General features: G+C 45.8%; 23 non-coding genes and 1 pseudogene across 23 annotated transcripts; all 24 read left to right on the top strand.

Annotated features, from left to right (window-relative positions):
- Nucleotides 1-512: 512 nt before the first annotated feature.
- Nucleotides 513-676, top strand: LOC143486257 (U1 spliceosomal RNA). Its single transcript, XR_013123251.1, has one exon. It is a non-coding gene; the product is annotated as a U1 spliceosomal RNA (small nuclear RNA).
- A 626-nt stretch (nt 677-1,302) lies between these two features.
- LOC143486417 (U1 spliceosomal RNA) lies at nt 1,303-1,466 on the top strand. The gene has a single exon (XR_013123407.1). It is a non-coding gene; the product is annotated as a U1 spliceosomal RNA (small nuclear RNA).
- A 626-nt stretch (nt 1,467-2,092) lies between these two features.
- Nucleotides 2,093-2,256, top strand: LOC143486256 (U1 spliceosomal RNA). Its single transcript, XR_013123250.1, has one exon. It is a non-coding gene; the product is annotated as a U1 spliceosomal RNA (small nuclear RNA).
- Nucleotides 2,257-2,882: 626 nt separating this feature from the next.
- LOC143486255 (U1 spliceosomal RNA) lies at nt 2,883-3,046 on the top strand. The gene has a single exon (XR_013123249.1). It is a non-coding gene; the product is annotated as a U1 spliceosomal RNA (small nuclear RNA).
- A 626-nt stretch (nt 3,047-3,672) lies between these two features.
- Nucleotides 3,673-3,836, top strand: LOC143486254 (U1 spliceosomal RNA). The gene has a single exon (XR_013123248.1). It is a non-coding gene; the product is annotated as a U1 spliceosomal RNA (small nuclear RNA).
- Nucleotides 3,837-4,462: 626 nt separating this feature from the next.
- Nucleotides 4,463-4,626, top strand: LOC143486253 (U1 spliceosomal RNA). The gene has a single exon (XR_013123247.1). It is a non-coding gene; the product is annotated as a U1 spliceosomal RNA (small nuclear RNA).
- A 626-nt stretch (nt 4,627-5,252) lies between these two features.
- Nucleotides 5,253-5,416, top strand: LOC143486251 (U1 spliceosomal RNA). The gene has a single exon (XR_013123245.1). It is a non-coding gene; the product is annotated as a U1 spliceosomal RNA (small nuclear RNA).
- A 626-nt stretch (nt 5,417-6,042) lies between these two features.
- Nucleotides 6,043-6,206, top strand: LOC143486360 (U1 spliceosomal RNA). Its single transcript, XR_013123351.1, has one exon. It is a non-coding gene; the product is annotated as a U1 spliceosomal RNA (small nuclear RNA).
- Nucleotides 6,207-6,832: 626 nt separating this feature from the next.
- On the top strand, nt 6,833-6,996 carry LOC143486250 (U1 spliceosomal RNA). The gene has a single exon (XR_013123244.1). It is a non-coding gene; the product is annotated as a U1 spliceosomal RNA (small nuclear RNA).
- A 626-nt stretch (nt 6,997-7,622) lies between these two features.
- On the top strand, nt 7,623-7,786 carry LOC143486459 (U1 spliceosomal RNA). Its single transcript, XR_013123447.1, has one exon. It is a non-coding gene; the product is annotated as a U1 spliceosomal RNA (small nuclear RNA).
- A 626-nt stretch (nt 7,787-8,412) lies between these two features.
- On the top strand, nt 8,413-8,576 carry LOC143486431 (U1 spliceosomal RNA). The gene has a single exon (XR_013123420.1). It is a non-coding gene; the product is annotated as a U1 spliceosomal RNA (small nuclear RNA).
- A 626-nt stretch (nt 8,577-9,202) lies between these two features.
- On the top strand, nt 9,203-9,366 carry LOC143486249 (U1 spliceosomal RNA). The gene has a single exon (XR_013123243.1). It is a non-coding gene; the product is annotated as a U1 spliceosomal RNA (small nuclear RNA).
- A 626-nt stretch (nt 9,367-9,992) lies between these two features.
- Nucleotides 9,993-10,156, top strand: LOC143486248 (U1 spliceosomal RNA). Its single transcript, XR_013123242.1, has one exon. It is a non-coding gene; the product is annotated as a U1 spliceosomal RNA (small nuclear RNA).
- A 626-nt stretch (nt 10,157-10,782) lies between these two features.
- Nucleotides 10,783-10,946, top strand: LOC143486359 (U1 spliceosomal RNA). The gene has a single exon (XR_013123350.1). It is a non-coding gene; the product is annotated as a U1 spliceosomal RNA (small nuclear RNA).
- A 626-nt stretch (nt 10,947-11,572) lies between these two features.
- Nucleotides 11,573-11,736, top strand: LOC143486247 (U1 spliceosomal RNA). The gene has a single exon (XR_013123241.1). It is a non-coding gene; the product is annotated as a U1 spliceosomal RNA (small nuclear RNA).
- Nucleotides 11,737-12,362: 626 nt separating this feature from the next.
- On the top strand, nt 12,363-12,526 carry LOC143486457 (U1 spliceosomal RNA). The gene has a single exon (XR_013123445.1). It is a non-coding gene; the product is annotated as a U1 spliceosomal RNA (small nuclear RNA).
- Nucleotides 12,527-13,152: 626 nt separating this feature from the next.
- Nucleotides 13,153-13,316, top strand: LOC143486246 (U1 spliceosomal RNA). Its single transcript, XR_013123240.1, has one exon. It is a non-coding gene; the product is annotated as a U1 spliceosomal RNA (small nuclear RNA).
- Nucleotides 13,317-13,942: 626 nt separating this feature from the next.
- Nucleotides 13,943-14,106, top strand: LOC143486245 (U1 spliceosomal RNA). The gene has a single exon (XR_013123239.1). It is a non-coding gene; the product is annotated as a U1 spliceosomal RNA (small nuclear RNA).
- A 626-nt stretch (nt 14,107-14,732) lies between these two features.
- Nucleotides 14,733-14,896, top strand: LOC143486244 (U1 spliceosomal RNA). The gene has a single exon (XR_013123238.1). It is a non-coding gene; the product is annotated as a U1 spliceosomal RNA (small nuclear RNA).
- Nucleotides 14,897-15,522: 626 nt separating this feature from the next.
- Nucleotides 15,523-15,686, top strand: LOC143486416 (U1 spliceosomal RNA). Its single transcript, XR_013123406.1, has one exon. It is a non-coding gene; the product is annotated as a U1 spliceosomal RNA (small nuclear RNA).
- Nucleotides 15,687-16,313: 627 nt separating this feature from the next.
- LOC143486243 (U1 spliceosomal RNA) lies at nt 16,314-16,477 on the top strand. Its single transcript, XR_013123237.1, has one exon. It is a non-coding gene; the product is annotated as a U1 spliceosomal RNA (small nuclear RNA).
- Nucleotides 16,478-17,103: 626 nt separating this feature from the next.
- Nucleotides 17,104-17,267, top strand: LOC143486242 (U1 spliceosomal RNA). The gene has a single exon (XR_013123236.1). It is a non-coding gene; the product is annotated as a U1 spliceosomal RNA (small nuclear RNA).
- A 626-nt stretch (nt 17,268-17,893) lies between these two features.
- Nucleotides 17,894-18,034, top strand: LOC143486508 (U1 spliceosomal RNA; annotated as a pseudogene).
- A 626-nt stretch (nt 18,035-18,660) lies between these two features.
- LOC143486395 (U1 spliceosomal RNA) lies at nt 18,661-18,824 on the top strand. Its single transcript, XR_013123385.1, has one exon. It is a non-coding gene; the product is annotated as a U1 spliceosomal RNA (small nuclear RNA).
- The last annotated feature ends 612 nt before the right edge of the window (nt 18,825-19,436 follow it).

Below are 19,436 nucleotides of genomic sequence, written 5' to 3'. Positions count from 1 at the left end.
GTAGACAGGTTTAGTTGTATTTTGCCTGAAATGCAGTATATTTATGTACACACTTAAACGTTTCATTCTTTCCTATTTCCTACATTGATCAAAGCATTTAAAAGACTGGGGCTTTCCATGATGTTCTATGTGAACAAGATCTAATCCATCACAGAATCAGTCATGGCTTTATTCATTCTATTCGATCTCTAAACCTAGCTAGGAGCATAAAAAGCCTTAAAACTGTTGACAAACGGCAGAAGGAGTCTTGCCAGCGACGGCAAAATCAATACGCACTGGGTGCTTCTAGAGCGGGCTACACGTAAGGACTCTTGTCCTTTGCTGAGTTTGACGTGCAAGACCAAAATGTTTTCCAATCATTTTCCCTTTCCTGTAATCAAGTGCCCGCCCATTGCCCTGCAACCCCGCCCCCTGTCTGTCAGGCCCTGACCCGCCCTCCCCTCTGCCCATGTTTTCCTTTTCCTGTGTTCTGACAAGGGGAAAGGGTTCTTGTACAGCTGCATTTCCAAGTCATACTTACCTGGCAGGGGTGAGACCATGATCAGGAAGGTGGTTCGCCCAAGGTGAGGCTCAGCCATTGCACTCAGGCTGTGCTGACCCTTGCGAATTCCCCAAATGCGGGAATCTCGACTGCATAATTTCTGGTAGTGGGGGACTGCGTTCGCGCTCTCCCCTGATACATTTTGTGGAAAAAAAGAAGAAATAAAACAAGCAATGATTACAATTTGCTTCACAGTAGCTTCTCAGTGCTTGAGCTCCACCTGTTGGTATGGCATTATAGACAGTGTGGGTAGACAGGTTTAGTTGTATTTTGCCTGAAATGCAGTATATTTATGTACACACTTAAACGTTTCATTCTTTCCTATTTCCTACATTGATCAAAGCATTTAAAAGACTGGGGCTTTCCATGATGTTCTATGTGAACAAGATCTAATCCATCACAGAATCAGTCATGGCTTTATTCATTCTATTCGATCTCTAAACCTAGCTAGGAGCATAAAAAGCCTTAAAACTGTTGACAAACGGCAGAAGGAGTCTTGCCAGCGACGGCAAAATCAATACGCACTGGGTGCTTCTAGAGCGGGCTACACGTAAGGACTCTTGTCCTTTGCTGAGTTTGACGTGCAAGACCAAAATGTTTTCCAATCATTTTCCCTTTCCTGTAATCAAGTGCCCGCCCATTGCCCTGCAACCCCGCCCCCTGTCTGTCAGGCCCTGACCCGCCCTCCCCTCTGCCCATGTTTTCCTTTTCCTGTGTTCTGACAAGGGGAAAGGGTTCTTGTACAGCTGCATTTCCAAGTCATACTTACCTGGCAGGGGTGAGACCATGATCAGGAAGGTGGTTCGCCCAAGGTGAGGCTCAGCCATTGCACTCAGGCTGTGCTGACCCTTGCGAATTCCCCAAATGCGGGAATCTCGACTGCATAATTTCAGGTAGTGGGGGACTGCGTTCGCGCTCTCCCCTGATACATTTTGTGGAAAAAAAGAAGAAATAAAACAAGCAATTATTACAATTTGCTTCACAGTAGCTTCTCAGTGCTTGAGCTCCACCTGTTGGTATGGCATTATAGACAGTGTGGGTAGACAGGTTTAGTTGTATTTTGCCTGAAATGCAGTATATTTATGTACACACTTAAACGTTTCATTCTTTCCTATTTCCTACATTGATCAAAGCATTTAAAAGACTGGGGCTTTCCATGATGTTCTATGTGAACAAGATCTAATCCATCACAGAATCAGTCATGGCTTTATTCATTCTATTCGATCTCTAAACCTAGCTAGGAGCATAAAAAGCCTTAAAACTGTTGACAAACGGCAGAAGGAGTCTTGCCAGCGACGGCAAAATCAATACGCACTGGGTGCTTCTAGAGCGGGCTACACGTAAGGACTCTTGTCCTTTGCTGAGTTTGACGTGCAAGACCAAAATGTTTTCCAATCATTTTCCCTTTCCTGTAATCAAGTGCCCGCCCATTGCCCTGCAACCCCGCCCCCTGTCTGTCAGGCCCTGACCCGCCCTCCCCTCTGCCCATGTTTTCCTTTTCCTGTGTTCTGACAAGGGGAAAGGGTTCTTGTACAGCTGCATTTCCAAGTCATACTTACCTGGCAGGGGTGAGACCATGATCAGGAAGGTGGTTCGCCCAAGGTGAGGCTCAGCCATTGCACTCAGGCTGTGCTGACCCTTGCGAATTCCCCAAATGCGGGAATCTCGACTGCATAATTTCTGGTAGTGGGGGACTGCGTTCGCGCTCTCCCCTGATACATTTTGTGGAAAAAAAGAAGAAATAAAACAAGCAATTATTACAATTTGCTTCACAGTAGCTTCTCAGTGCTTGAGCTCCACCTGTTGGTATGGCATTATAGACAGTGTGGGTAGACAGGTTTAGTTGTATTTTGCCTGAAATGCAGTATATTTATGTACACACTTAAACATTTCATTCTTTCCTATTTCCTACATTGATCAAAGCATTTAAAAGACTGGGGCTTTCCATGATGTTCTATGTGAACAAGATCTAATCCATCACAGAATCAGTCATGGCTTTATTCATTCTATTCGATCTCTAAACCTAGCTAGGAGCATAAAAAGCCTTAAAACTGTTGACAAACGGCAGAAGGAGTCTTGCCAGCGACGGCAAAATCAATACGCACTGGGTGCTTCTAGAGCGGGCTACACGTAAGGACTCTTGTCCTTTGCTGAGTTTGACGTGCAAGACCAAAATGTTTTCCAATCATTTTCCCTTTCCTGTAATCAAGTGCCCGCCCATTGCCCTGCAACCCCGCCCCCTGTCTGTCAGGCCCTGACCCGCCCTCCCCTCTGCCCATGTTTTCCTTTTCCTGTGTTCTGACAAGGGGAAAGGGTTCTTGTACAGCTGCATTTCCAAGTCATACTTACCTGGCAGGGGTGAGACCATGATCAGGAAGGTGGTTCGCCCAAGGTGAGGCTCAGCCATTGCACTCAGGCTGTGCTGACCCTTGCGAATTCCCCAAATGCGGGAATCTCGACTGCATAATTTCTGGTAGTGGGGGACTGCGTTCGCGCTCTCCCCTGATACATTTTGTGGAAAAAAAGAAGAAATAAAACAAGCAATTATTACAATTTGCTTCACAGTAGCTTCTCAGTGCTTGAGCTCCACCTGTTGGTATGGCATTATAGACAGTGTGGGTAGACAGGTTTAGTTGTATTTTGCCTGAAATGCAGTATATTTATGTACACACTTAAACGTTTCATTCTTTCCTATTTCCTACATTGATCAAAGCATTTAAAAGACTGGGGCTTTTCATGATGTTCTATGTGAACAAGATCTAATCCATCACAGAATCAGTCATGGCTTTATTCATTCTATTCGATCTCTAAACCTAGCTAGGAGCATAAAAAGCCTTAAAACTGTTGACAAACGGCAGAAGGAGTCTTGCCAGCGACGGCAAAATCAATACGCACTGGGTGCTTCTAGAGCGGGCTACACGTAAGGACTCTTGTCCTTTGCTGAGTTTGACGTGCAAGACCAAAATGTTTTCCAATCATTTTCCCTTTCCTGTAATCAAGTGCCCGCCCATTGCCCTGCAACCCCGCCCCCTGTCTGTCAGGCCCTGACCCGCCCTCCCCTCTGCCCATGTTTTCCTTTTCCTGTGTTCTGACAAGGGGAAAGGGTTCTTGTACAGCTGCATTTCCAAGTCATACTTACCTGGCAGGGGTGAGACCATGATCAGGAAGGTGGTTCGCCCAAGGTGAGGCTCAGCCATTGCACTCAGGCTGTGCTGACCCTTGCGAATTCCCCAAATGCGGGAATCTCGACTGCATAATTTCTGGTAGTGGGGGACTGCGTTCGCGCTCTCCCCTGATACATTTTGTGGAAAAAAAGAAGAAATAAAACAAGCAATTATTACAATTTGCTTCACAGTAGCTTCTCAGTGCTTGAGCTCCACCTGTTGGTATGGTATTATAGACAGTGTGGGTAGACAGGTTTAGTTGTATTTTGCCTGAAATGCAGTATATTTATGTACACACTTAAACGTTTCATTCTTTCCTATTTCCTACATTGATCAAAGCATTTAAAAGACTGGGGCTTTCCATGATGTTCTATGTGAACAAGATCTAATCCATCACAGAATCAGTCATGGCTTTATTCATTCTATTCGATCTCTAAACCTAGCTAGGAGCATAAAAAGCCTTAAAACTGTTGACAAACGGCAGAAGGAGTCTTGCCAGCGACGGCAAAATCAATACGCACTGGGTGCTTCTAGAGCGGGCTACACGTAAGGACTCTTGTCCTTTGCTGAGTTTGACGTGCAAGACCAAAATGTTTTCCAATCATTTTCCCTTTCCTGTAATCAAGTGCCCGCCCATTGCCCTGCAACCCCGCCCCCTGTCTGTCAGGCCCTGACCCGCCCTCCCCTCTGCCCATGTTTTCCTTTTCCTGTGTTCTGACAAGGGGAAAGGGTTCTTGTACAGCTGCATTTCCAAGTCATACTTACCTGGCAGGGGTGAGACCATGATCAGGAAGGTGGTTCGCCCAAGGTGAGGCTCAGCCATTGCACTCAGGCTGTGCTGACCCTTGCGAATTCCCCAAATGCGGGAATCTCGACTGCATAATTTCTGGTAGTGGGGGACTGCGTTCGCGCTCTCCCCTGATACATTTTGTGGAAAAAAAGAAGAAATAAAACAAGCAATTATTACAATTTGCTTCACAGTAGCTTCTCAGTGCTTGAGCTCCACCTGTTGGTATGGCATTATAGACAGTGTGGGTAGACAGGTTTAGTTGTATTTTGCCTGAAATGCAGTATATTTATGTACACACTTAAACGTTTCATTCTTTCCTATTTCCTACATTGATCAAAGCATTTAAAAGACTGGGGCTTTCCATGATGTTCTATGTGAACAAGATCTAATCCATCACAGAATCAGTCATGGCTTTATTCATTCTATTCGATCTCTAAACCTAGCTAGGAGCATAAAAAGCCTTAAAACTGTTGACAAACGGCAGAAGGAGTCTTGCCAGCGACGGCAAAATCAATACGCACTGGGTGCTTCTAGAGCGGGCTACACGTAAGGACTCTTGTCCTTTGCTGAGTTTGACGTGCAAGACCAAAATGTTTTCCAATCATTTTCCCTTTCCTGTAATCAAGTGCCCGCCCATTGCCCTGCAACCCCGCCCCCTGTCTGTCAGGCCCTGACCCGCCCTCCCCTCTGCCCATGTTTTCCTTTTCCTGTGTTCTGACAAGGGGAAAGGGTTCTTGTACAGCTGCATTTCCAAGTCATACTTACCTGGCAGGGGTGAGACCATGATCAGGAAGGTGGTTCGCCCAAGGTGAGGCTCAGCCATTGCACTCAGGCTGTGCTGACCCTTGCGAATTCCCCAAATGCGGGAATCTCGACTGCATAATTTCTGGTAGTGGGGGACTGCGTTCGCGCTCTCCCCTGATACATTTTGTGGAAAAAAAGAAGAAATAAAACAAGCAATTATTACAATTTGCTTCACAGTAGCTTCTCAGTGCTTGAGCTCCACCTGTTGGTATGGCATTATAGACAGTGTGGGTAGACAGGTTTAGTTGTATTTTGCCTGAAATGCAGTATATTTATGTACACACTTAAACGTTTCATTCTTTCCTATTTCCTACATTGATCAAAGCATTTAAAAGACTGGGGCTTTCCATGATGTTCTATGTGAACAAGATCTAATCCATCACAGAATCAGTCATGGCTTTATTCATTCTATTCGATCTCTAAACCTAGCTAGGAGCATAAAAAGCCTTAAAACTGTTGACAAACGGCAGAAGGAGTCTTGCCAGCGACGGCAAAATCAATACGCACTGGGTGCTTCTAGAGCGGGCTACACGTAAGGACTCTTGTCCTTTGCTGAGTTTGACGTGCAAGACCAAAATGTTTTCCAATCATTTTCCCTTTCCTGTAATCAAGTGCCCGCCCATTGCCCTGCAACCCCTCCCCCTGTCTGTCAGGCCCTGACCCGCCCTCCCCTCTGCCCATGTTTTCCTTTTCCTGTGTTCTGACAAGGGGAAAGGGTTCTTGTACAGCTGCATTTCCAAGTCATACTTACCTGGCAGAGGTGAGACCATGATCAGGAAGGTGGTTCGCCCAAGGTGAGGCTCAGCCATTGCACTCAGGCTGTGCTGACCCTTGCGAATTCCCCAAATGCGGGAATCTCGACTGCATAATTTCTGGTAGTGGGGGACTGCGTTCGCGCTCTCCCCTGATACATTTTGTGGAAAAAAAGAAGAAATAAAACAAGCAATTATTACAATTTGCTTCACAGTAGCTTCTCAGTGCTTGAGCTCCACCTGTTGGTATGGCATTATAGACAGTGTGGGTAGACAGGTTTAGTTGTATTTTGCCTGAAATGCAGTATATTTATGTACACACTTAAACGTTTCATTCTTTCCTATTTCCTACATTGATCAAAGCATTTAAAAGACTGGGGCTTTCCATGATGTTCTATGTGAACAAGATCTAATCCATCACAGAATCAGTCATGGCTTTATTCATTCTATTCGATCTCTAAACCTAGCTAGGAGCATAAAAAGCCTTAAAACTGTTGACAAACGGCAGAAGGAGTCTTGCCAGCGACGGCAAAATCAATACGCACTGGGTGCTTCTAGAGCGGGCTACACGTAAGGACTCTTGTCCTTTGCTGAGTTTGACGTGCAAGACCAAAATGTTTTCCAATCATTTTCCCTTTCCTGTAATCAAGTGCCCGCCCATTGCCCTGCAACCCCGCCCCCTGTCTGTCAGGCCCTGACCCGCCCTCCCCTCTGCCCATGTTTTCCTTTTCCTGTGTTCTGACAAGGGGAAAGGGTTCTTGTACAGCTGCATTTCCAAGTCATACTTACCTGGCAGGGGTGAGACCATGATCAGGAAGGTGGTTCGCCCAAGGTGAGGCTCAGCCATTGCACTCAGGCTGTGCTGACCCTTGCGAATTCCCCAAATGCGGGAATCTCGACTGCATAATTTCTGGTAGTGGGGGACTGCGTTCGCGCTCTCCCCTGATACATTTTGTGGAAAAAAAGAAGAAATAAAACAAGCAATTATTACAATTTGCTTCACAGTAGCTTCTCAGTGCTTGAGCTCCACCTGTTGGTATGGCATTATAGACAGTGTGGGTAGACAGGTTTAGTTGTATTTTGCCTGAAATGCAGTATATTTATGTACACACTTAAACGTTTCATTCTTTCCTATTTCCTACATTGATCAAAGCATTTAAAAGACTGGGGCTTTCCATGATGTTCTATGTGAACAAGATCTAATCCATCACAGAATCAGTCATGGCTTTATTCATTCTATTCGATCTCTAAACCTAGCTAGGAGCATAAAAAGCCTTAAAACTGTTGACAAACGGCAGAAGGAGTCTTGCCAGCGACGGCAAAATCAATACGCACTGGGTGCTTCTAGAGCGGGCTACACGTAAGGACTCTTGTCCTTTGCTGAGTTTGACGTGCAAGACCAAAATGTTTTCCAATCATTTTCCCTTTCCTGTAATCAAGTGCCCGCCCATTGCCCTGCAACCCCGCCCCCTGTTTGTCAGGCCCTGACCCGCCCTCCCCTCTGCCCATGTTTTCCTTTTCCTGTGTTCTGACAAGGGGAAAGGGTTCTTGTACAGCTGCATTTCCAAGTCATACTTACCTGGCAGGGGTGAGACCATGATCAGGAAGGTGGTTTGCCCAAGGTGAGGCTCAGCCATTGCACTCAGGCTGTGCTGACCCTTGCGAATTCCCCAAATGCGGGAATCTCGACTGCATAATTTCTGATAGTGGGGCACTGCGTTCGCGCTCTCCCCTGATACATTTTATGGAAAAAAAGAAGAAATAAAACAAGCAATTATTACAATTTGCTTCACAGTAGCTTCTCAGTGCTTGAGCTCCACCTGTTGGTATGGCATTATAGACAGTGTGGGTAGACAGGTTTAGTTGTATTTTGCCTGAAATGCAGTATATTTATGTACACACTTAAACGTTTCATTCTTTCCTATTTCCTACATTGATCAAAGCATTTAAAAGACTGGGGCTTTCCATGATGTTCTATGTGAACAAGATCTAATCCATCACAGAATCAGTCATGGCTTTATTCATTCTATTCGATCTCTAAACCTAGCTAGGAGCATAAAAAGCCTTAAAACTGTTGACAAACGGCAGAAGGAGTCTTGCCAGCGACGGCAAAATCAATACGCACTGGGTGCTTCTAGAGCGGGCTACACGTAAGGACTCTTGTCCTTTGCTGAGTTTGACGTGCAAGACCAAAATGTTTTCCAATCATTTTCCCTTTCCTGTAATCAAGTGCCCGCCCATTGCCCTGCAACCCCGCCCCCTGTCTGTCAGGCCCTGACCCGCCCTCCCCTCTGCCCATGTTTTCCTTTTCCTGTGTTCTGACAAGGGGAAAGGGTTCTTGTACAGCTGCATTTCCAAGTCATACTTACCTGGCAGGGGTGAGACCATGATCAGGAAGGTGGTTCGCCCAAGGTGAGGCTCAGCCATTGCACTCAGGCTGTGCTGACCCTTGCGAATTCCCCAAATGCGGGAATCTCGACTGCATAATTTCTGATAGTGGGGCACTGCGTTCGCGCTCTCCCCTGATACATTTTATGAAAAAAAAGAAGAAATAAAACAAGCAATTATTACAATTTGCTTCACAGTAGCTTCTCAGTGCTTGAGCTCCACCTGTTGGTATGGCATTATAGACAGTGTGGGTAGACAGGTTTAGTTGTATTTTGCCTGAAATGCAGTATATTTATGTACACACTTAAACGTTTCATTCTTTCCTATTTCCTACATTGATCAAAGCATTTAAAAGACTGGGGCTTTCCATGATGTTCTATGTGAACAAGATCTAATCCATCACAGAATCAGTCATGGCTTTATTCATTCTATTCGATCTCTAAACCTAGCTAGGAGCATAAAAAGCCTTAAAACTGTTGACAAACGGCAGAAGGAGTCTTGCCAGCGACGGCAAAATCAATACGCACTGGGTGCTTCTAGAGCGGGCTACACGTAAGGACTCTTGTCCTTTGCTGAGTTTGACGTGCAAGACCAAAATGTTTTCCAATCATTTTCCCTTTCCTGTAATCAAGTGCCCGCCCATTGCCCTGCAACCCCGCCCCCTGTCTGTCAGGCCCTGACCCGCCCTCCCCTCTGCCCATGTTTTCCTTTTCCTGTGTTCTGACAAGGGGAAAGGGTTCTTGTACAGCTGCATTTCCAAGTCATACTTACCTGGCAGGGGTGAGACCATGATCAGGAAGGTGGTTCGCCCAAGGTGAGGCTCAGCCATTGCACTCAGGCTGTGCTGACCCTTGCGAATTCCCCAAATGCGGGAATCTCGACTGCATAATTTCTGGTAGTGGGGGACTGCGTTCGCGCTCTCCCCTGATACATTTTGTGGAAAAAAAGAAGAAATAAAACAAGCAATTATTACAATTTGCTTCACAGTAGCTTCTCAGTGCTTGAGCTCCACCTGTTGGTATGGCATTATAGACAGTGTGGGTAGACAGGTTTAGTTGTATTTTGCCTGAAATGCAGTATATTTATGTACACACTTAAACGTTTCATTCTTTCCTATTTCCTACATTGATCAAAGCATTTAAAAGACTGGGGCTTTCCATGATGTTCTATGTGAACAAGATCTAATCCATCACAGAATCAGTCATGGCTTTATTCATTCTATTCGATCTCTAAACCTAGCTAGGAGCATAAAAAGCCTTAAAACTGTTGACAAACGGCAGAAGGAGTCTTGCCAGCGACGGCAAAATCAATACGCACTGGGTGCTTCTAGAGCGGGCTACACGTAAGGACTCTTGTCCTTTGCTGAGTTTGACGTGCAAGACCAAAATGTTTTCCAATCATTTTCCCTTTCCTGTAATCAAGTGCCCGCCCATTGCCCTGCAACCCCGCCCCCTGTCTGTCAGGCCCTGACCCGCCCTCCCCTCTGCCCATGTTTTCCTTTTCCTGTGTTCTGACAAGGGGAAAGGGTTCTTGTACAGCTGCATTTCCAAGTCATACTTACCTGGCAGGGGTGAGACCATGATCAGGAAGGTGGTTCGCCCAAGGTGAGGCTCAGCCATTGCACTCAGGCTGTGCTGACCCTTGCGAATTCCCCAAATGCGGGAATCTCGACTGCATAATTTCTGGTAGTGGGGGACTGCGTTCGCGCTCTCCCCTGATACATTTTGTGGAAAAAAAGAAGAAATAAAACAAGCAATTATTACAATTTGCTTCACAGTAGCTTCTCAGTGCTTGAGCTCCACCTGTTGGTATGGCATTATAGACAGTGTGGGTAGACAGGTTTAGTTGTATTTTGCCTGAAATGCAGTATATTTATGTACACACTTAAACGTTTCATTCTTTCCTATTTCCTACATTGATCAAAGCATTTAAAAGACTGGGGCTTTCCATGATGTTCTATGTGAACAAGATCTAATCCATCACAGAATCAGTCATGGCTTTATTCATTCTATTCGATCTCTAAACCTAGCTAGGAGCATAAAAAGCCTTAAAACTGTTGACAAACGGCAGAAGGAGTCTTGCCAGCGACGGCAAAATCAATACGCACTGGGTGCTTCTAGAGCGGGCTACACGTAAGGACTCTTGTCCTTTGCTGAGTTTGACGTGCAAGACCAAAATGTTTTCCAATCATTTTCCCTTTCCTGTAATCAAGTGCCCGCCCATTGCCCTGCAACCCCTCCCCCTGTCTGTCAGGCCCTGACCCGCCCTCCCCTCTGCCCATGTTTTCCTTTTCCTGTGTTCTGACAAGGGGAAAGGGTTCTTGTACAGCTGCATTTCCAAGTCATACTTACCTGGCAGAGGTGAGACCATGATCAGGAAGGTGGTTCGCCCAAGGTGAGGCTCAGCCATTGCACTCAGGCTGTGCTGACCCTTGCGAATTCCCCAAATGCGGGAATCTCGACTGCATAATTTCTGGTAGTGGGGGACTGCGTTCGCGCTCTCCCCTGATACATTTTGTGGAAAAAAAGAAGAAATAAAACAAGCAATTATTACAATTTGCTTCACAGTAGCTTCTCAGTGCTTGAGCTCCACCTGTTGGTATGGCATTATAGACAGTGTGGGTAGACAGGTTTAGTTGTATTTTGCCTGAAATGCAGTATATTTATGTACACACTTAAACGTTTCATTCTTTCCTATTTCCTACATTGATCAAAGCATTTAAAAGACTGGGGCTTTCCATGATGTTCTATGTGAACAAGATCTAATCCATCACAGAATCAGTCATGGCTTTATTCATTCTATTCGATCTCTAAACCTAGCTAGGAGCATAAAAAGCCTTAAAACTGTTGACAAACGGCAGAAGGAGTCTTGCCAGCGACGGCAAAATCAATACGCACTGGGTGCTTCTAGAGCGGGCTACACGTAAGGACTCTTGTCCTTTGCTGAGTTTGACGTGCAAGACCAAAATGTTTTCCAATCATTTTCCCTTTCCTGTAATCAAGTGCCCGCCCATTGCCCTGCAACCCCGCCCCCTGTCTGTCAGGCCCTGACCCGCCCTCCCCTCTGCCCATGTTTTCCTTTTCCTGTGTTCTGACAAGGGGAAAGGGTTCTTGTACAGCTGCATTTCCAAGTCATACTTACCTGGCAGGGGTGAGACCATGATCAGGAAGGTGGTTCGCCCAAGGTGAGGCTCAGCCATTGCACTCAGGCTGTGCTGACCCTTGCGAATTCCCCAAATGCGGGAATCTCGACTGCATAATTTCTGGTAGTGGGGGACTGCGTTCGCGCTCTCCCCTGATACATTTTGTGGAAAAAAAGAAGAAATAAAACAAGCAATTATTACAATTTGCTTCACAGTAGCTTCTCAGTGCTTGAGCTCCACCTGTTGGTATGGCATTATAGACAGTGTGGGTAGACAGGTTTAGTTGTATTTTGCCTGAAATGCAGTATATTTATGTACACACTTAAACGTTTCATTCTTTCCTATTTCCTACATTGATCAAAGCATTTAAAAGACTGGGGCTTTCCATGATGTTCTATGTGAACAAGATCTAATCCATCACAGAATCAGTCATGGCTTTATTCATTCTATTCGATCTCTAAACCTAGCTAGGAGCATAAAAAGCCTTAAAACTGTTGACAAACGGCAGAAGGAGTCTTGCCAGCGACGGCAAAATCAATACGCACTGGGTGCTTCTAGAGCGGGCTACACGTAAGGACTCTTGTCCTTTGCTGAGTTTGACGTGCAAGACCAAAATGTTTTCCAATCATTTTCCCTTTCCTGTAATCAAGTGCCCGCCCATTGCCCTGCAACCCCGCCCCCTGTTTGTCAGGCCCTGACCCGCCCTCCCCTCTGCCCATGTTTTCCTTTTCCTGTGTTCTGACAAGGGGAAAGGGTTCTTGTACAGCTGCATTTCCAAGTCATACTTACCTGGCAGGGGTGAGACCATGATCAGGAAGGTGGTTTGCCCAAGGTGAGGCTCAGCCATTGCACTCAGGCTGTGCTGACCCTTGCGAATTCCCCAAATGCGGGAATCTCGACTGCATAATTTCTGATAGTGGGGCACTGCGTTCGCGCTCTCCCCTGATACATTTTATGGAAAAAAAGAAGAAATAAAACAAGCAATTATTACAATTTGCTTCACAGTAGCTTCTCAGTGCTTGAGCTCCACCTGTTGGTATGGCATTATAGACAGTGTGGGTAGACAGGTTTAGTTGTATTTTGCCTGAAATGCAGTATATTTATGTACACACTTAAACGTTTCATTCTTTCCTATTTCCTACATTGATCAAAGCATTTAAAAGACTGGGGCTTTCCATGATGTTCTATGTGAACAAGATCTAATCCATCACAGAATCAGTCATGGCTTTATTCATTCTATTCGATCTCTAAACCTAGCTAGGAGCATAAAAAGCCTTAAAACTGTTGACAAACGGCAGAAGGAGTCTTGCCAGCGACGGCAAAATCAATACGCACTGGGTGCTTCTAGAGCGGGCTACACGTAAGGACTCTTGTCCTTTGCGGAGTTTGACGTGCAAGACCAAAATGTTTTCCAATCATTTTCCCTTTCCTGTAATCAAGTGCCCGCCCATTGCCCTGCAACCCCGCCCCCTGTCTGTCAGGCCCTGACCCGCCCTCCCCTCTGCCCATGTTTTCCTTTTCCTGTGTTCTGACAAGGGGAAAGGGTTCTTGTACAGCTGCATTTCCAAGTCATACTTACCTGGCAGGGGTGAGACCATGATCAGGAAGGTGGTTCGCCCAAGGTGAGGCTCAGCCATTGCACTCAGGCTGTGCTGACCCTTGCGAATTCCCCAAATGCGGGAATCTCGACTGCATAATTTCTGGTAGTGGGGGACTGCGTTCGCGCTCTCCCCTGATACATTTTGTGGAAAAAAAGAAGAAATAAAACAAGCAATGATTACAATTTGCTTCACAGTAGCTTCTCAGTGCTTGAGCTCCACCTGTTGGTATGGCATTATAGACAGTGTGGGTAGACAGGTTTAGTTGTATTTTGCCTGAAATGCAGTATATTTATGTACACACTTAAACGTTTCATTCTTTCCTATTTCCTACATTGATCAAAGCATTTAAAAGACTGGGGCTTTCCATGATGTTCTATGTGAACAAGATCTAATCCATCACAGAATCAGTCATGGCTTTATTCATTCTATTCGATCTCTAAACCTAGCTAGGAGCATAAAAAGCCTTAAAACTGTTGACAAACGGCAGAAGGAGTCTTGCCAGCGACGGCAAAATCAATACGCACTGGGTGCTTCTAGAGCGGGCTACACGTAAGGACTCTTGTCCTTTGCTGAGTTTGACGTGCAAGACCAAAATGTTTTCCAATCATTTTCCCTTTCCTGTAATCAAGTGCCCGCCCATTGCCCTGCAACCCCGCCCCCTGTCTGTCAGGCCCTGACCCGCCCTCCCCTCTGCCCATGTTTTCCTTTTCCTGTGTTCTGACAAGGGGAAAGGGTTCTTGTACAGCTGCATTTCTAAGTCATACTTACCTGGCAGGGGTGAGACCATGATCAGGAAGGTGGTTCGCCCAAGGTGAGGCTCAGCCATTGCACTCAGGCTGTGCTGACCCTTGCGAATTCCCCAAATGCGGGAATCTCGACTGCATAATTTCTGGTAGTGGGGGACTGCGTTCGCGCTCTCCCCTGATACATTTTGTGGAAAAAAAGAAGAAATAAAACAAACAATGATTACAATTTGCTTCACAGTAGCTTCTCAGTGCTTGAGCTCCACCTGTTGGTATGGCATTATAGACAGTGTGGGTAGACAGGTTTAGTTGTATTTTGCCTGAAATGCAGTATATTTATGTACACACTTAAACATTTCATTCTTTCCTATTTCCTACATTGATCAAAGCATTTAAAAGACTGGGGCTTTCCATGATGTTCTATGTGAACAAGATCTAATCCATCACAGAATCAGTCATGGCTTTATTCATTCTATTCGATCTCCAAACCTAGCTAGGAGCATAAAAAGCCTTAAAACTGTTGACAAACGGCAGAAGGAGTCTTGCCAGCGACGGCAAAATCAATACGCACTGGGTGCTTCTAGAGCGGGCTACACGTAAGGACTCTTGTCCTTTGCTGAGTTTGACGTGCAAGACCAAAATGTTTTCCAATCATTTTCCCTTTCCTGTAATCAAGTGCCCGCCCATTGCCCTGCAACCCCGCCCCCTGTCTGTCAGGCCCTGACCCGCCCTCCCCTCTGCCCATGTTTTCCTTTTCCTGTGTTCTGACAAGGGGAAAGGGTTCTTGTACAGCTGCATTTCCAAGTCATACTTACCTGGCAGGGGTGAGACCATGATCAGGAAGGTGGTTCGCCCAAGGTGAGGCTCAGCCATTGCACTCAGGCTGTGCTGACCCTTGCGAATTCCCCAAATGCGGGAATCTCGACTGCATAATTTCTGGTAGTGGGGGACTGCGTTCGCGCTCTCCCCTGATACATTTTGTGGAAAAAAAGAAGAAATAAAACAAGCAATGATTACAATTTGCTTCACAGTAGCTTCTCAGTGCTTGAGCTCCACCTGTTGGTATGGCATTATAGACAGTGTGGGTAGACAGGTTTAGTTGTATTTTGCCTGAAATGCAGTATATTTATGTACACACTTAAACGTTTCATTCTTTCCTATTTCCTACATTGATCAAAGCATTTAAAAGACTGGGGCTTTTCATGATGTTCTATGTGAACAAGATCTAATCCATCACAGAATCAGTCATGGCTTTATTCATTCTATTCGATCTCTAAACCTAGCTAGGAGCATAAAAAGCCTTAAAACTGTTGACAAACGGCAGAAGGAGTCTTGCCAGCGACGGCAAAATCAATACGCACTGGGTGCTTCTAGAGCGGGCTACACGTAAGGACTCTTGTCCTTTGCTGAGTTTGACGTGCAAGACCAAAATGTTTTCCAATCATTTTCCCTTTCCTGTAATCAAGTGCCCGCCCATTGCCCTGCAACCCCGCCCCCTGTCTGTCAGGCCCTGACCCGCCCTCCCCTCTGCCCATGTTTTCCTTTTCCTGTGTTCTGACAAGGGGAAAGGGTTCTTGTACAGCTGCATTTCCAAGTCATACTTACCTGGCAGGGGTGAGACCATGATCAGGAAGGTGGTTCGCCCAAGGTGAGGCTCAGCCATTGCACTCAGGCTGTGCTGACCCTTGCGAATTCCCCAAATGCGGGAATCTCGACTGCATAATTTCAGGTAGTGGGGGACTGCGTTCGCGCTCTCCCCTGATACATTTTGTGGGAAAAAAAGAAGAAATAAAACAAGCAATTATTACAATTTGCTTCACAGTAGCTTCTCAGTGCTTGAGCTCCACCTGTTGGTATGGCATTATAGACAGTGTGGGTAGACAGGTTTAGTTGTATTTTGCCTGAAATGCAGTATATTTATGTACACACTTAAACGTTTCATTCTTTCCTATTTCCTACATTGATCAAAGCATTTAAAAGACTGGGGCTTTCCATGATGTTCTATGTGAACAAGATCTAATCCATCACAGAATCAGTCATGGCTTTATTCATTCTATTCGATCTCTAAACCTAGCTAGGAGCATAAAAAGCCTTAAAACTGTTGACAAACGGCAGAAGGAGTCTTGCCAGCGACGGCAAAATCAATACGCACTGGGTGCTTCTAGAGCGGGCTACACGTAAGGACTCTTGTCCTTTGCTGAGTTTGACGTGCAAGACCAAAATGTTTTCCAATCATTTTCCCTTTCCTGTAATCAAGTGCCCGCCCATTGCCCTGCAACCCCGCCCCCTGTCTGTCAGGCCCTGACCCGCCCTCCCCTCTGCCCATGTTTTCCTTTTCCTGTGTTCTGACAAGGGGAAAGGGTTCTTGTACAGCTGCATTTCCAAGTCATACTTACCTGGCAGGGGTGAGACCATGATCAGGAAGGTGGTTCGCCCAAGGTGAGGCTCAGCCATTGCACTCAGGCTGTGCTGACCCTTGCGAATTCCCCAAATGCGGGAATCTCGACTGCATAATTTCTGGTAGTGGGGGACTGCGTTCGCGCTCTCCCCTGATACATTTTGTGGAAAAAAAGAAGAAATAAAACAAGCAATTATTACAATTTGCTTCACAGTAGCTTCTCAGTGCTTGAGCTCCACCTGTTGGTATGGCATTATAGACAGTGTGGGTAGACAGGTTTAGTTGTATTTTGCCTGAAATGCAGTATATTTATGTACACACTTAAACATTTCATTCTTTCCTATTTCCTACATTGATCAAAGCATTTAAAAGACTGGGGCTTTCCATGATGTTCTATGTGAACAAGATCTAATCCATCACAGAATCAGTCATGGCTTTATTCATTCTATTCGATCTCTAAACCTAGCTAGGAGCATAAAAAGCCTTAAAACTGTTGACAAACGGCAGAAGGAGTCTTGCCAGCGACGGCAAAATCAATACGCACTGGGTGCTTCTAGAGCGGGCTACACGTAAGGACTCTTGTCCTTTGCTGAGTTTGACGTGCAAGACCAAAATGTTTTCCAATCATTTTCCCTTTCCTGTAATCAAGTGCCCGCCCATTGCCCTGCAACCCCGCCCCCTGTCTGTCAGGCCCTGACCCGCCCTCCCCTCTGCCCATGTTTTCCTTTTCCTGTGTTCTGACAAGGGGAAAGGGTTCTTGTACAGCTGCATTTCCAAGTCATACTTACCTGGCAGGGGTGAGACCATGATCAGGAAGGTGGTTCGCCCAAGGTGAGGCTCAGCCATTGCACTCAGGCTGTGCTGACCCTTGCGAATTCCCCAAATGCGGGAATCTCGACTGCATAATTTCTGGTAGTGGGGGACTGCGTTCGCGCTCTCCCCTGATACATTTTGTGGAAAAAAAGAAGAAATAAAACAAGCAATTATTACAATTTGCTTCACAGTAGCTTCTCAGTGCTTGAGCTCCACCTGTTGGTATGGCATTATAGACAGTGTGGGTAGACAGGTTTAGTTGTATTTTGCCTGAAATGCAGTATATTTATGTACACACTTAAACGTTTCATTCTTTCCTATTTCCTACATTGATCAAAGCATTTAAAAGACTGGGGCTTTTCATGATGTTCTATGTGAACAAGATCTAATCCATCACAGAATCAGTCATGGCTTTATTCATTCTATTCGATCTCTAAACCTAGCTAGGAGCATAAAAAGCCTTAAAACTGTTGACAAACGGCAGAAGGAGTCTTGCCAGCGACGGCAAAATCAATACGCACTGGGTGCTTCTAGAGCGGGCTACACGTAAGGACTCTTGTCCTTTGCTGAGTTTGACGTGCAAGACCAAAATGTTTTCCAATCATTTTCCCTTTCCTGTAATCAAGTGCCCGCCCATTGCCCTGCAACCCCGCCCCCTGTCTGTCAGGCCCTGACCCGCCCTCCCCTCTGCCCATGTTTTCCTTTTCCTGTGTTCTGACAAGGGGAAAGGGTTCTTGTACAGCTGCATTTCCAAGTCATACTTACCTGAAGGTGGTTCGCCCAAGGTGAGGCTCAGCCATTGCACTCAGGCTGTGCTGACCCTTGCGAATTCCCCAAATGCGGGAATCTCGACTGCATAATTTCTGGTAGTGGGGGACTGCGTTCGCGCTCTCCCCTGATACATTTTGTGGAAAAAAAGAAGAAATAAAACAAACAATGATTACAATTTGCTTCACAGTAGCTTCTCAGTGCTTGAGCTCCACCTGTTGGTATGGCATTATAGACAGTGTGGGTAGACAGGTTTAGTTGTATTTTGCCTGAAATGCAGTATATTTATGTACACACTTAAACATTTCATTCTTTCCTATTTCCTACATTGATCAAAGCATTTAAAAGACTGGGGCTTTCCATGATGTTCTATGTGAACAAGATCTAATCCATCACAGAATCAGTCATGGCTTTATTCATTCTATTCGATCTCTAAACCTAGCTAGGAGCATAAAAAGCCTTAAAACTGTTGACAAACGGCAGAAGGAGTCTTGCCAGCGACGGCAAAATCAATACGCACTGGGTGCTTCTAGAGCGGGCTACACGTAAGGACTCTTGTCCTTTGCTGAGTTTGACGTGCAAGACCAAAATGTTTTCCAATCATTTTCCCTTTCCTGTAATCAAGTGCCCGCCCATTGCCCTGCAACCCCACCCCCTGTCTGTCAGGCCCTGACCCGCCCTCCCCTCTGCCCATGTTTTCCTTTTCCTGTGTTCTGACAAGGGGAAAGGGTTCTTGTACAGCTGCATTTCCAAGTCATACTTACCTGGCAGGGGTGAGACCATGATCAGGAAGGTGGTTCGCCCAAGGTGAGGCTCAGCCATTGCACTCAGGCTGTGCTGACCCTTGCGAATTCCCCAAATGCGGGAATCTCGACTGCATAATTTCTGGTAGTGGGGGACTGCGTTCGCGCTCTCCCGTGATACATTTTGTGGAAAAAAAGAAGAAATAAAACAAGCAATGATTACAATTTGCTTCACAGTAGCTTCTCAGTGCTTGAGCTCCACCTGTTGGTATGGCATTATAGACAGTGTGGGTAGACAGGTTTAGTTGTATTTTGCCTGAAATGCAGTATATTTATGTACACACTTAAACGTTTCATTCTTTCCTATTTCCTACATTGATCAAAGCATTTAAAAGACTGGGGCTTTTCATGATGTTCTATGTGAACAAGATCTAATCCATCACAGAATCAGTCATGGCTTTATTCATTCTATTCGATCTCTAAACCTAGCTAGGAGCATAAAAAGCCTTAAAACTGTTGACAAACGGCAGAAGGAGTCTTGCCAGCGACGGCAAAATCAATACGCACTGGGTGCTTCTAGAGCGGGCTACACGTAAGGACTCTTGTCCTTTGCTGAGTTTGACGTGCAAGACCAAAATGTTTTCCAATCATTTTCCCTTTCCTGTAATCAAGTGCCCGCCCATTGCCCTGCAACCCCGCCCCCTGTCTGTCAGGCCCTGACCCGCCCTCCCCTCTGCCCATGTTTTCCTTTTCCTGTGTTCTGACAAGGGGAAAGGGTTCTTGTACAGC

Source organism: Brachyhypopomus gauderio, unplaced genomic scaffold (genome assembly GCF_052324685.1).
Source record: "Brachyhypopomus gauderio isolate BG-103 unplaced genomic scaffold, BGAUD_0.2 sc44, whole genome shotgun sequence".
Lineage (NCBI taxonomy): Eukaryota > Metazoa > Chordata > Actinopteri > Gymnotiformes > Hypopomidae > Brachyhypopomus > Brachyhypopomus gauderio.
The sequence above is the reverse complement of the archived record's forward strand: the minus strand, read 5'-3'. Positions and strand labels throughout refer to the sequence as shown.